At 48.4% G+C, this 14,136-nt stretch overlaps 1 non-coding gene across 1 annotated transcript; it reads right to left on the bottom strand.

The window, feature by feature from the left end:
• Positions 1 to 487: 487 nt before the first annotated feature.
• LOC119923749 lies at positions 488 to 624 on the bottom strand. Its single transcript, XR_005448954.1, has one exon. It is a non-coding gene; the product is annotated as a small nucleolar RNA SNORA7 (small nucleolar RNA).
• Positions 625 to 14,136: the final 13,512 nt, after the last annotated feature.

Below are 14,136 nucleotides of genomic sequence, written 5' to 3'. Positions count from 1 at the left end.
AGCTGATTAGCTTGTGTCTACCCCAGCACTTACTACAATAGCTGACTTGTAGTAAGCACTTAATAACAATAATAATGGACACTGCAAGAACTACTCTGACAGAATATTCATTGAACACCAACTGAGTGCACTCCACTAAACGCGGTTCATTGTATTAAGTGTTTGGGATTGGAAAATGTAAAGAAGCCATGCCTTCCCTGCCCACTGGTAGCATACATTGTAATTCAATGAGAGATTCTTTTTAATTTTGGGGTGGTTTTACCCTATTGTCTTGTGGATGTTGAGTTGTCTCCCACCCACAGAGACTCCATGGACACCTCTCTCCCAGATTGCCCCACCTCCATCTGCAATCGCTCTGGTAACATATCCAGAGAGCTTTCTTGGTAAAAGTACAGAAGTGGTCTACCATTGCATCTTCCTCTCAGTAAATGATTCTCCACTCTCAACTCTCTCCCAAGCCGCTGCTTCCCAACACAGGTGAGTTTTGATATGTAGCAGATTGTTTTCCACTCCTAGCCACTGCCCAAGCTAGGAATGGAATGGGTAGGCCTCTGTTTGACTCTCCCTCCCATAGTCGAGATTGGTAGAGTACTGGAAATTCTCCAAATGCGATCCTGAGAGGGTGCTTTAATAACAATAATAGTGTGGTATTTGTTAAGCGCTTACTATATGCAAAGCACTGTTCTAAGCGCTGGAAAGATACAAGGTTATCAGGGTGTCCCACGTGGGACTCACAATTTTAACCCCCATTTTACAGATGAGGGAACTGAGGCTCAGAGAAGTTAAGTGCCTTTCCCAAAATCACACAACTGACAATTGGCAGGGCCTGGATTTGAACCCATGACCTCTGACTCCAAAGCCTGTGCTCTTTCCACTGAAACACTCTGGTTCTCTACCTATAGCTCTACGGAATAACGGGTCAGAAAAGGTTCTGAGATCAATCAATAGTATTTACTGAATGCTTACTGTGTGCAGAACACTGAATGAAGAACCTAGAAAATGACAGTACTGCAGAATGGGTATACATGATCCCTGCCCATGAGGACCTTACAGTCTTTAAGGGGAAACAGACATTATATTTGTAGATGAGGTCACTGAGGTATAGAGAAGTTAAGTGACTTACCTAAGGTCACACAGCAGACATATGGCATACTTCATGCTGCTGCCCGGATTGTCTTTGTCCAGAAACGCTCTGGGCATATTACTCCCCTTCTCAAAAATCTCCAGTGGCTACCAATCAATCTGCGCATCAGGCAGAAACTCCTCACCTTCTGCTTCAAGGCTCTCCATCACCTCGCCGCCTCCTACCTCACCTCCCTTCTCACCTTCTACAGCCCACCCCGCACCCACCGCTCCTCTGCTGCTAATCTCCTCACCGTACCTCGTTCTCGCCTGTCCCGCCATCGACCCCCGGCCCACGTCATCCCCCGGGCCTGGTAAGTCCTTCCTCTGCCCATCCGCCAAGTAAGCTCTCGTCCTCCCTTCAGGGCCCTACTGAGAGCTCACCACCTCCAGGAGGCCTTCCCAGACTTAGCCCCTTCCTTCCTCTCCCCCTCGTCACCCTCTCCATCCCCCATCTTACCTCCTTCCCTTCCCCACAGCACCTATATATATATATATATATGTATGCTTGTACATATTTATTACTCTATTTATTTATTCATTTTACTTGTACATATCTATTCTATTTATTTTATTTTGTTAGTATGTTTGGTTTTGTTCTCTGTCTCCCCCTTTTAGACTGTGAGCCCACTGTTGGGTAGGGACTGTCTCTATATGTTGCCAACTTGTACTTCCCAAGCTCTTAGTATAGTGCTCTGCACACAGTAAGCGCTCAATAACTACGATTGATGATGATGATGATGATGTGGCAGGGCCGAGATTATAACTCAAGTCCGCTGATTCTCAGGCTTGAGCTCTTTCTAGGGACCACTGCTCCAGGGAACCACCTGTCAGCAAATTGCTGTGGACTAGCATTAATTTGAAAATCAAGTTTATTTACCACCCTATACACAAAAAAGAATCTCCAACAGTGACACCGACCTAAATACTGACCCTCAATTCTTCACATCCTTAAATGATCCAAAAATAGAAAAAGAAGTAGAAAACAGAATCAAGACCATTAAGGCTTCCTTTTAGAGAGTGGGAGTCTACATGATATCCAGATCCAAATGAATCTGAAGATAGATGGAGCAATTATAATGGAGTAATTATATTGCACAAAAGAGAGAAACCGCATGGTCTACTGGAAAAACCATGGGGCTGGGAGTCAGAGGATCTGGGCTCTAATCCCACCCCTGCCCCTTTCTTGTTGTGTGACCTTGGTCAAAGCACTTAACTTTTCTGTGCGTCAGTTCCCTCAACTATAAATAGGTATTCAATGCCTGTTCTCCCAAGTACTTTGGCTGTGAATCCCATGTGGGACAGAGACTGCGTCTAATCTGATAAATGTCTATCTACCCCAGTACCTAGAACAGCATTAGACACATAGTACATGCTTAACAAATACCATAACGAACAGATGCCACATCTGACTTCTAGAGAAGTTCCAAAAACCCTGCCTATAAACAATACTTAGTATCCTATGACTAGAGAGCGTCACAAATAACGTGGCCTTGGAAAACTGGCAATCCATCGGCATCAAAGTATCACACTCTCCCAAGCACTTACAACATTGCTCCTTATGTAAACACTCGATAAATAGCACTGAGTGATTGATTGGCCAAAGCGTCTCTGGTCCCTTTGTTTGTTTCACTTGGTGGGGCGTTGTAGGAAAATGGATGACCCAAGAAACCCAAACAGCTGCTCTTGGGTGAGCTGAAATAAGGTAACCATGAGCAGGGTGGGCAATAGAATCAATTAATCGATTGATCAGAAGCAGAAATGCTTTCAAGATCAAGTGAAACAAAACCTCAAATGATGTGGCATAGTGTCTATCATCGGGGAGACAGCAGAAGCTGACAGTTCAGCCTGGCATTCAGCAGTTACAAATAAAGTCCTTGTGTTCCAACATCATTTCTATGAACTCTATTATGTTCTACTTTCCCAGCAGCGTGGCTTAATGGAAAGAGAATGGACTTGGGAGTCAGAGGATGTGTATTCTAATCCTGGCTATGCGACCTGTCTGCTATGTGATCTTGGGCAAGCCACTTAACTTCTCTGTGCCTCAATTACCTCATCTGTAAAATGGGGATTAAGACTGTGAGCCCCACGTCGGGCAACCTGATTACCTTGTATCTATGCCAGTGCTTAGAACAGTGTTTGGAACATAGTAAATGCTTAACAAATGCCACAATTGCTATTATTATTTAAGTGTTTAATTCAGTGCTTTGCACATAGTAAGTGCTCCATACACGGCATTGATTCACTGGTTAAAACTGGGGATGACAAATGCAATAGTGTAGCAAAGGGCCAGGGAGTCAGAAGAACTGTTTTCTAATCTGAGCTCTGCTACTTGTCTGCTGCGTGACCTTGGGCAAGTTACTTGACTCCTCTGTGCCTCAGTTACCTCTCCTGCAAAATGGGGATTAAAACTGTCGGCCTCATTTAGAGCGCGGACTGTGTCCCACCTGACCATCTTGTATCTACCCCAGTGCTTAGAACTGTGCCTGACCCATAGTAAGCACTTATCAAATATCCAAAAATGGGGAAGGGAGCATCTTTATATGGCCACAGTGTGGAAGGAATTGTTAGTCACACTTACGTAGCCCAGTAAAAATCTCAATAGTGACATCCTTAAATCAATCAATCAATCGTATTCATTGAGAGCTTACTGTGTGCAGAGCACTGTACTAAGCGCTTGGGAAGTACAAGTTAGCAACATATAGAGACAGTTCCTACCCAACAGTGGGCTCACAGTCTAAAAGGGGGAGAGAGAGAACAAAACCAAGCATACTAAAAAAATAAAATAAATAGAATAGATATGTATAAGTAAAATAAATAAATAAATAGAGTAATAAATATGTACAAACATATATGCATATATACAGGTGCTGTGAGGAAGGGAAGGAGGTAAGATGGGGGATTGAGAGGGGGACGAGGGGGAGAGGAAGGAAGGGGCTCAGTCTGGGAAGGCCTCCTGGAGGAGGTGAGCTCTCAGTAGGGTCTTGAAGGGAGGAAAAGAGCTAGCTTGGCGGATGGGCAGAGGGAGGGCATTCCAGGCCCGGGGGATGACGTGGACCGGACAGGCGAGAACGAGGCACGGTGAGGAGATTAGCGGCAGAGTAGTGGAGGGTGCGGTCTGGGCTGTAGAAGGAGAGAAGGGGGGTGAGGTAAGAGGGGGCGAGGTGATGGAGAGCCTTGAAGCCGAGCGTGAGGAGTTTCTGCCTGATGCGCAGATTGATTGGTAGCCAATGGAGATTTTTTAGGAGCGGAGTAACATGCCCAGAGCGTTTCTGGACAAAGACAATCCAGGCAGCAGCATGAAGTATGGATTGAAATGGGGGAGATCAGAGATCAGAGATCAGAGCCCAGGCTCTGCAGGGCTCGGTCTAAACACCTACAACTAAAAATAGTATCAATAGTATCAGTGTCTCTTATATACAAAGCCCTCTCGTACCGGTTAGCCCCCCCAAGATGTATGTCTTTTTGGGACAGTTCTGCAACCTTGTAGTGTAGCAGTTCTGTGTCTTTGCTGTGTGTTGCTCAGGCCCAGGGAGGGGGCACTCCCCCCACACTCCACCCCTTCACCTCCACCTACGCCTAGAGCAATCTGGAGATGGGGACCACAATAGTTTTGGTGGAGGGCCTGCTCAAGTAACAACATCCTAGCACCAAAGCTGCACAGAGCACGATGCACCCTAGCACGATGCACCCTAGCACGATCCAGTGGGACCAATATCCCGCTCCTACACTGCCGCACCTCTACAGCCATGAGACCCACCGGCAGTCTGTCACCATCTTTTGGTTCAGTGTTTGTATCTGAAGTCCGGCTTTGGTTAGGTGGAGTGCGGTGCGATTCGAATCTTGTTGTGCATTTGCCAGGGCTTTTCGTATCACTTTTGTGGCCTCCTCCACTTGCTCCGGCCAAGCTACTGAATCCACTATATTCGTTGGAACGTCCTAGAGGAGGGTATACTGTCCATGCCGTTCCCATCGGACAGGTCGATATGATTACCAACGGTCAACCTTACTAAAGACATATTACTACAAACGAGCATTTAATTAGCACAGGCAGCATTAATATTATAATTAAGTGATCATGGTTATGTTTATATGTTCTCCGCAAATCCAACATAATTTCCCATTACCCAAATACCAGTCGTCTGTCTCCTCCACCCTGGTGATGGAAATCAGCCAACAATCCGGTACGCTTTCTCTTTCCCTGGGGTCATATGAGCAGAATCAATCCCTCTTTACTTGGGTACATCCAGAAGGGGAAAAAGGCTCCCACGGATTCCTGGACCCATTCCACCATCCCAACTTCTCTCCCAGGGGACCTCCCGCTTGCCATCCTACACAATCCCTAATCCCCCTAGGGCTGTGGCTCGCAGTGGCGGGTTGCCCACCGGGTGGAATGCCCTCAGTTCACAGTAATGGGTGGTACACCTGCCGAATAGTACCTGAATGGCCGACCATACAACAAAGGCTGTATACAGAGGAGCCAGGCTGGGGGGCCACTGTGCTAGGCTTACTTTTTCCATTTGGGTGGTGAGATATAGTAGCAGTGCTAACTGAGTCTGGATGCCGGCATCCCACCAGGTGATGTTTCAGGCCCAACGGGCCAGCTCCTCTGTGAGGACCCCCACCCACGTTTTCAGAGTTCCAGATGACAGTACCATTCTTTCCCCGGTGTCCTGCAAAATTCCACTGATAATTAGCTGCTGGATCTGGCTTTCATTTTGTAGGTTTTGGTCTAGGGAATCCCACAGGTCTTGTATGTCTGCTTGGTTCCATACCCCCAATGCGCTGCCTACCCGTCCAGTGATGTCTCTCTTTCGCCATCCGGGGGCCCTTGCCGGCAACCGGTTCCCTGCCCACCAGTTCCATTATTGCCAGAGCTGGGGCAGGGCAGCAGAGAGGTTTGGGTGAAGGGTATCTACCCACCACAGTTCCAACGACTAGGAAATTGTCTCGGTAGTCCATCGAGTCTGGGTGAACAGGCAAGCCCCTTCCAGGGTGGCTTCCCATAGGTATGCAGCCCTGGTACCTGGGTATCCATTGTCCATATTGTCCGGTATTACTTTAACAAAGAAGAGGGGCGTGCCCGAGTTCCAGGAACCATCTTTGGCATTTTCCCAGCCCGGGGTGGGGGCGTTCAACCAATAACCATACCAGCATGGCTCAGTGGCAATAGCACGGGCTTTGGAGTCAAAGGTCATGGGTTCAAATCCCGGCTCCACCACTTGTCAACTGTGTGACTTGGGGAAGTCACTTAACTTCTCTGGGCCTCAGTTACGTCACCTGTAAAATGGGGATTAAGACTGTGAGCCCCCAGTGGAACAACCTGATCACCTTGTAACCTCCCCAGCGCTTAGAACACTGTTTTGCACATAGTAAGCACTTACTAAGTGCTATTATTATTATTATTGTGCCATGGAGGGGTGTTCCGGGAGGGGCATCTCCAAGGCGGCGTGATGGGTGCCGCTAATGCTCCCTGATCCTCATATCCGGCCAGTTTCTCGGTTACCGGGTTGAAGTGCAGCCAGGCCGTTTTCATGACCGTGTCATTGGTGATCTGCCATGACATGGTGCCCTCCACGGTGACAGTGGTGACATTTGTCTTTAACATCGTGACGTTCACACTCCAATCATGAGAAGTATCCATCATGTGGTAGGGCACCTGCACAGTGGTTTTAAGTACCATCACAGTCTCCCACATCCAATTGTATTCTACAACTGCGATTACAGTGGCAGGCAATCATCGTCCTCTGGGGGCAGCATCCCAACACACGTCGGTTCTGTTGGTCAATGGTGCTGGAGTGGTGGTGTCACCTTCCAATAGGGTAAGAGCCACAGAATGTCATATTGCGTGGCCCACTCCTTGAACTCATGCCCCGTAAAGTGGGTCCCCTGATCAGAATCTATGTAGGCCCACAAGCCATATCCAGTCCCCTTCACCTGAAGCCCTTGTATAATAGCAACGTGCATGGCTAATGCCACCTGGTAGGCAAACGCCACTCCCGTAATAGAATCCACTGCGGTGAGTGAGTATCTCTTTCCCTGGTTTAGGAGCAGGGGCCCTATGTTGGCCATACGGTCACAAATTATTTGGAGTACAATGCTTACAATCTTGCAAGAATTTGCATACCTTCCTGCAGGTTCTTTCCCACTCTGGTCCCCAGCAGGTATCCACGTGGCATCCACCACTCTATGAGCTAGTGTCTCATGTATCCCCTGGATGGAGTTAGTGGGCCGTGCCTCCCGCAATTGCATGAGCGCGTTTGACTCCTCATTCCCGGGGGTCCCCCAGTGAGCTGGCACACGGTACATGGTGAGGGGGGCCTCCCGGGCTCTTAATATTTGGACGATGTCACGCCGCATCTCTTTTCCCATTACTTACCCCGTGCTACCATACACCTCTTGGCTTCCCACAGCCCCTAACCATGGAGCTAGGCTGCTGTATACAGCCCACGAGTCGTTTGCCAAGACATCAGATGATCCCCTGATCAGATGATCAGATTACTGCTCTCGATTCTATCCTGTGTACTCAGCTAGATTCGCTCGCTCCCGTTTCCCTCCGCCGCTCTCGTACCACTAACCCACAGCCCTGGATCACTGCCACTGTCCGCATCCTTCGCTCCTATGCTCAAGCTGCCGAACGCCGCTGGCGAAAGTCTAAACACCATGCCAACCTCGTTCACTTCAAGTTTATCCTTTCCTGCCTTAACTCAGCCCTCTCCTCTGCCAGACAAAACTATTTCTCCTCCCTTATTGACACCCATGCCCATCATCCCCGTCAGCTCTTCCGTATATTCAACTCCCTTCTCAGACCCCCGGTTCCTCCCCTTCATCTTTCCCTCACCCACAACGATCTGGCCTCCTACTTCATTAATAAAATTAAATCCATCAGGTCTGACCACCCCAAAGTCACTTCCCCCACTTCTCAAACCCCCCGGCTCTCAGCACTCTCTGCTACTCTCCCATCCTTCCCAGCAGTATCTTCAGAGGAGCTCTCCTCCCTCCTCTCAAGTGCTACTCCGGCCACCTGAGCTTCTGAACCCATTCCCTCTCATCTCATGAAATCTCTCGCTCTGTCCCTTCTCCCCTCCTTAACTTCCATTTTCAACCGCTCACTCTCCACTGGTTCATTCGCCTCCTCCTTCAAACATGTCCATGTCTCTCCCATCCTAAACAATAATCTCTTGACCCCACCTCACCTTCTAGTTATCGCCCCATATCTCCCCTACCATTCCTTTCCAAACTCCTTGAATGAGTCGTCTTCACGCGCTGCCTCGAATTTCTCAACACCAACTCTCTCCTCGACCCCCTCCAGTCTGGCTTCCGTCCCCTACATTCCACGGAAACTGTCCTCTCAAAGGTCACCAATGACCTCCTGCTTGCCAAATCCAACGGCTCATACGCTATCCTAATCCTCTTCGACCTCTCAGCTGCCTTCGACACTGTGGACCATCCCCTTCTCCTCAACACGCTATCCAACCTTGGCTTCACAGACTCTGTCCTCTCCTGGTTCTACTCCTATCTCTCCGGTCGTTCATTCTCAGTCTCTTTTGCAGGCTCCTCCTTCCCCTCCCATCCCCTTACTTTGGGGATTCCTCAAGGTTCAGTTCTTGGTCCTCTTCTGTTCTCGATCTACACTCACTCCCTTGGTGACCTCCTTCGCTCCCACGACTTCAACTATCATCTTTACGTTGATGACACTCAAATCTATACCTCTACCCCTGCTCTCTTCCCCTCCCTCCAGTCTCGTATCTCCTCCGGCCTTCAGGACATCTCCATCTGGCTGGCTGCCCACCACCTAAAACTCAACATGTCCAAGACTGAACTCCTTGTCTTCCCTCCCAAACACTGCCTACTCCCTGACTTTCCCATCACTGCTGACGGCACTACCATCCTTCCTGTCTCACAAGCCCACAACCTCGACTCCGGTCTCTCGTTCACCCCTCACAACCAAGCCGTCACCAAAACCTGCCGGTCTCAGCTCCGCAACATTGCCAAGATCCGCCCTTTCCTCTGCATCCAAACTGCTACGCTGCTTGTTCAAGATCTCATCCTATCCCGTCTGTACTACTGTATCAGTCTCTACTCCGATCTCCCATCCTCGTGTCTCTCCCCACTTCAATCCATACTTCATGCCGCCGCCCGGATTGTCTTGGTACAGAAATGCTCTGGGCATCTTACTCCCCTCCTCAAAAATCTCCAGTGGCTAACAATCAACCTACGCATCAGGCAAAAACTCCTCACCCTCGACTTCAAGGCTCTCCATCACCTCGTCCCCTCCTACCTCACCTCCCTTCTCTCCTTCTGCAGCCCAGCCCGCACTCTCCACTCCTCCGCCGCTAATCTCCTCACCGTGCCTCGTTCTCTCCTGTCCCGCCGTCGACCCCCGGCCCACGTCCTCCCCCTGGCCTGGAATGCCCTCCCTCCGCACATCCGCCGAGCTAGCTCTTTTCCTCCCTTCAAGGCCCTACTGAGAGCTCACCTCCTCCAAGAGGCCTTCCTGGACTGAGCCTCCTCCTTCATCTCCCCATCCTCCCCCTCTTCATCTCCCCTACCTTACCTCCTTCCCTTCCCCTCAGCACCTGTATATATGTATATATGTTTGTATGTATTTAGTACTCTATTTATTTATTTATTCATTTTACTTGTACATATCTATTCTATTTATTTTATTTTCTTAATATGTTTTGTTTTGTTCTCTGTCTCCCCCTTCTAGACTGTGAGCCCACTGTTGGGTAGGGTTCGTTTCTATATGTTGCCAACTTGTACTTCCCAAGAGCTTAGTACAGTGTTCTGCATACAGTAAGCGCTCAATAAATACGATTGATTGATTGATTGATTGATTGATCTACATCAGTGTGCGTGGACAGGAGCATCCATACCGCCCTGATTTCAGGCCATTGGCTGGACTGACGGACCCCTTCTTCCCAGAGGATGGTATCCGTACTTGGGTTCCCTTTGGCCGACCCCTCAGCGTACCATGTGTCAGTTGGCAGCATTCCCTCCCCATTCTCCACAGGCCAGTTCTAGTAAATTGGTACTGAGGGGATTGAGGGAGGGGTCCCGGGTCCTCAAATATCACAACCACCAATACACACTCGGGTACTGCCGTGATGAGTACCTGATAGGCGGCGGGGGCCATCCGGCCCACACCCAATCGGAGGGTGGTTCTCACGGAGGAGAGAGAGCCCCCAAAATCCTTCTATCCACATCTGAGAGCCCGTGAATTTGCTAGGGTCCCCATGTATAAGGGTGACTTCTGCACCATTGTCCACAAAAGCGAGGGTGAACTGAATATTCAAAGGACCCCAGTAAATGGTCAGAGTAACGTATGGCCTCCGATCCCCTCCGATTGACCTGACCTGAAGGGAGGGGCCTTGGCCACTTCCGTATGGCTGGTCTCTCCATTCGTTCAGGTACGGGTACAGCGGTGCAGAAGACACCACATGGGACTGAGTGAATGGGCCTCCTTTTTTGCGTCTGTTGACAGTTTTGGGTGCTTCAGCTGTGAGTTTGCCTTCCCCTGTGGTATACCTCTGATCCTCAGGTAATTTTTTCCACAGGGTGAACAGCACGGTGTTTGGCTGCTTAACTACATTTTCTCATTTGGCCCCGGCCGCTATTAAATCCCTCCACATTTGACATCGGGATCCCTTCTGTATTGCTCCTTCCGGAGTGACGGGTTTTGTCGGGGCCATCCCTGGAATCCTCATAGTCTTTGAAATCAGCCCCTTCAGATTCTCCATTTCCTGTATAAGATCTATGACAGGCTTGCCCATCTTTTCCTCAACTAGGGGCAGCACACTCCCTGCATGTTTGCGGGGGCACCGACTGGAGGAGTTTACTGTGCATTCCGGAATTCAAGGGTCCTGCACTGGGGCTATAATCTCCTGTGGCATATATTTGCTGTCTCATCCCAACCTTCTCAATAACATGCATGCCCCTTCTATATCCACCAAATCTTCTGGTTCAGCGGGTAGCTTGTCTGGAGTCGCCCAGGTGTCGGCCACTACCCAGTCAATCAGGGAATGGTTACCCTTGTTGGCCTGCTCCACCTTCAACTGCTGCCTGAGGTGAGAGGTAGCTGCTACTCCGTCTAGTTTAGCTACTTCCTCATGGCTCAGTAGACAGAGTACGGGCTTGGGAGTCAGAAGACATGGGTTGCTAGTGAGTCAGAGGTCATGGGTTCTAATCCCGGCTCTGCCGCTTGTCTACTGTTTGACTTTGGGCAAGTCACATAATTTCCCTGTGCCTCAGTTACCTCATCTGTAAATTAAGACTGTGAGCCTCACGTGGGACAACCTAATCACCTTGTATTCCCCCAGTGCTTAGAACAGTGCTTCGCACATAGTAAGCGCTTAACAAATACCATTATTATTATTATTATTATTATTATTATTATTATTATTATTATTATTATTGTTATTATTCCTGTGTTCTTAACATAATCCCGTCACCTCCCTGGTCCCAGCATCGGGCCATCCAGGACAGCAGCGTTTCTCGAGGCTGCTGCCTGTATTGCTTGTGGACCTCCATCAATTCCGCCGGAGTATAATTCCATACAGTGATGTGTTCTCTGGGTTCGCGGTCCCCTATCCCTTCAGGGCTCAAGATAGTTTTAGTTTCCTGAGTGATAAGGCGTCGTACCCTTCCCTCAATGTCTTCTTCTTCTATGATGTCTATCATTTCCTCATCACCCCATTCTTCGTCTGGGTGCCAGGCGTCCGGATCCCAGTTGGTGCCCATTTATAACTGCCCGTAACTTGGGGCGGCCCATCAGTTGCCCCTTCAGCTTTGCTAGCCTGCACTCCAAGATGACCCCCTTCTCGACCGCTTCTTCAGTGGTCTGATTTGCCGTTTGTAGGAGTCCTGCAAAACGCTCTTTCGACTCCTGGTTATCGCGATCCAAAGACCAGACATGGAGCCAGAGTGATCAGTTCTGCCTCTTTATTGGGTGTACTCACATAGCTATAGCACAGCAAGGAAACGAAGAAAGGGTTCCGAGTCCTAATCAGTAGGGCAGGCTCTGCAGGACTCGGTCTAAACACATAACAACTAAAAATAGCAGCAATGCCTCTTATATACGAAGACGCTTCGTACCAGTTAGCCCTCCCAGTATTCCCAGGATGTCTCTGATTGGGACAGTTCCCGTTCTGCAACCTTGTAGTGTAGCAGTTTTGTGCCCTTGCTGTGGGTTGCTCAGGCGGAGGGAAGGGGTGAATTCACAGATAGGGCACTCTTCCCACAGGCCACAGTCTAAGTGGGAGGGAGAACAAGTATTGAATCCCTATTTTACAACTGAGTTACCTGAGGTGCAGAGAAGTGAAGTGACTTTCCCAAGGTCACCCAGCAGACAAGTGGCGAGCCTGAATTAAAACCCAGGTCCTCTGACTCCTAGACCTGTGCTCTTTCAACTATGTCACACCGCTTCCTGTTATCATAGTAGCACAGGATACCATTTCTAGTTACAAGTGAGTAAGGACTGAGTCTAGCTGAGAAAGGAGTTGATTATTCAAGAATATTTATTCAGCACCTTAAATGATAACATGGGGACCAGTCCCTCTAGGCTGTAAACTCGCTGTGTGCAGGGAACGTGTTCATTATATAATAATAATGATGACATTTGTTAAGTGCTTACTTTGTGCCAAGCACTGTTCCCATTTGTACTTTCCCAAGTGTTTAGTTCAGTGCTCTTACACAGTAAGCGCTCAAAAACTGCAACTGATTGATTGACAGACCAAGCTTTGTTCTCTATTGGGAAGGGATGAAGAAGGATTGTGAGTGGGTGCCAGCCTCATAAATGTTTTATTGACCGATGCATAGGGTAGGAAAGTGGAGACACAGAGATGAGACGAGTTTGATGATTTGAGACATAGTAAATCCAATCCAGGAAAACATTTTGGAATGCCACAGTCAGAATAAGCAGATTTAGGAGCTCAGGAGACCAATCCATGTAAGCATTTAGACTATTACATGCAATTTAACTGCCGAACCCAGACAAGATAGTTTGGATGAAACAGAGGGAATACTTCCCATACTCTTCCTTTTTCTAAGCTGATTTCACCTTTCCATGCCTTTCCTTGGCCTTACAGCCCACGATTGTCCTACCACTGAAGAGGCTGCATCCATGAGTGTGATATTAAGAGAGACTTTCTCTTGCACACTTTGTCCATGAAAATAGTGTCCCTCTGTTAGTCAATTGGCATTCAGATGAGCCTTCCTCAAACATCACTGAGGTATGTAAGTTACCTGTGGGCAGGGAATGTGTCTACCAACTCTGTTGTAATAATAATTATAATGGTGGCAATTGTTAAGTGCTTAGTATGCATCAAGCACTGTGCTAAATACTAGTGTAGGTACAAGATAATAATAACAATTCTGGTATTTTTTAAGTGCTTACTGTGTGCCAAGGCACTGTACTGAGCACTGATCGGGTCCTACATGGGCTTCACAGTCTAAGTAGCAGGGAGAACAGGCAGTGAACCCCCATTTTGCAGATGAGGGAACTGAAGCACAGGAAGTTAAGTGGCTTGCCCAAGGTCACACAGCAGACAAGTGGCCGAGATGGGATTAGAATTCAGGTCCTCTGAATCCCAGACCCGTGGTTTTTCCACTAGGCCATGCTGCTTCTCTCACTTATTCTCACTGAATTACTTAGTCCAGCTCTCTGCACACAGTAAACAATAAATATCATTGATTGATTGCTAAAAAGGGGATAGTCTCTTCTACCACCAGCAGGCCTTGCTTCTTGTGAGCAGGCATCACATCTACCAACTCTTGTATAATACTTTCTCCATAGCTTAATACAGTGCTTCACACCTAGTAACTGCTCAATAAACCTTTTTATTAACTGATGCTTCTCAGTTTCCGATCCATCCACACTTTGGCCCACTCCCTCTCCCCATTCATTAACCTCTATTGTGAGATAGTAGGTAGGACATAGAGCCAGAAGATCTTCCTTTGAGAGAAAATAGACCTGGTTAGAGTTCCAGAAGCATTAGAAAAGTCCAAAAGGGG

The sequence above is a fragment of the Tachyglossus aculeatus genome, unplaced genomic scaffold, assembly GCF_015852505.1.
Source record: "Tachyglossus aculeatus isolate mTacAcu1 unplaced genomic scaffold, mTacAcu1.pri scaffold_239_arrow_ctg1, whole genome shotgun sequence".
NCBI lineage: Eukaryota > Metazoa > Chordata > Mammalia > Monotremata > Tachyglossidae > Tachyglossus > Tachyglossus aculeatus.
Note: the sequence above shows the minus strand (reverse complement) of the source record. Positions and strands in the feature narration are given on the sequence as shown.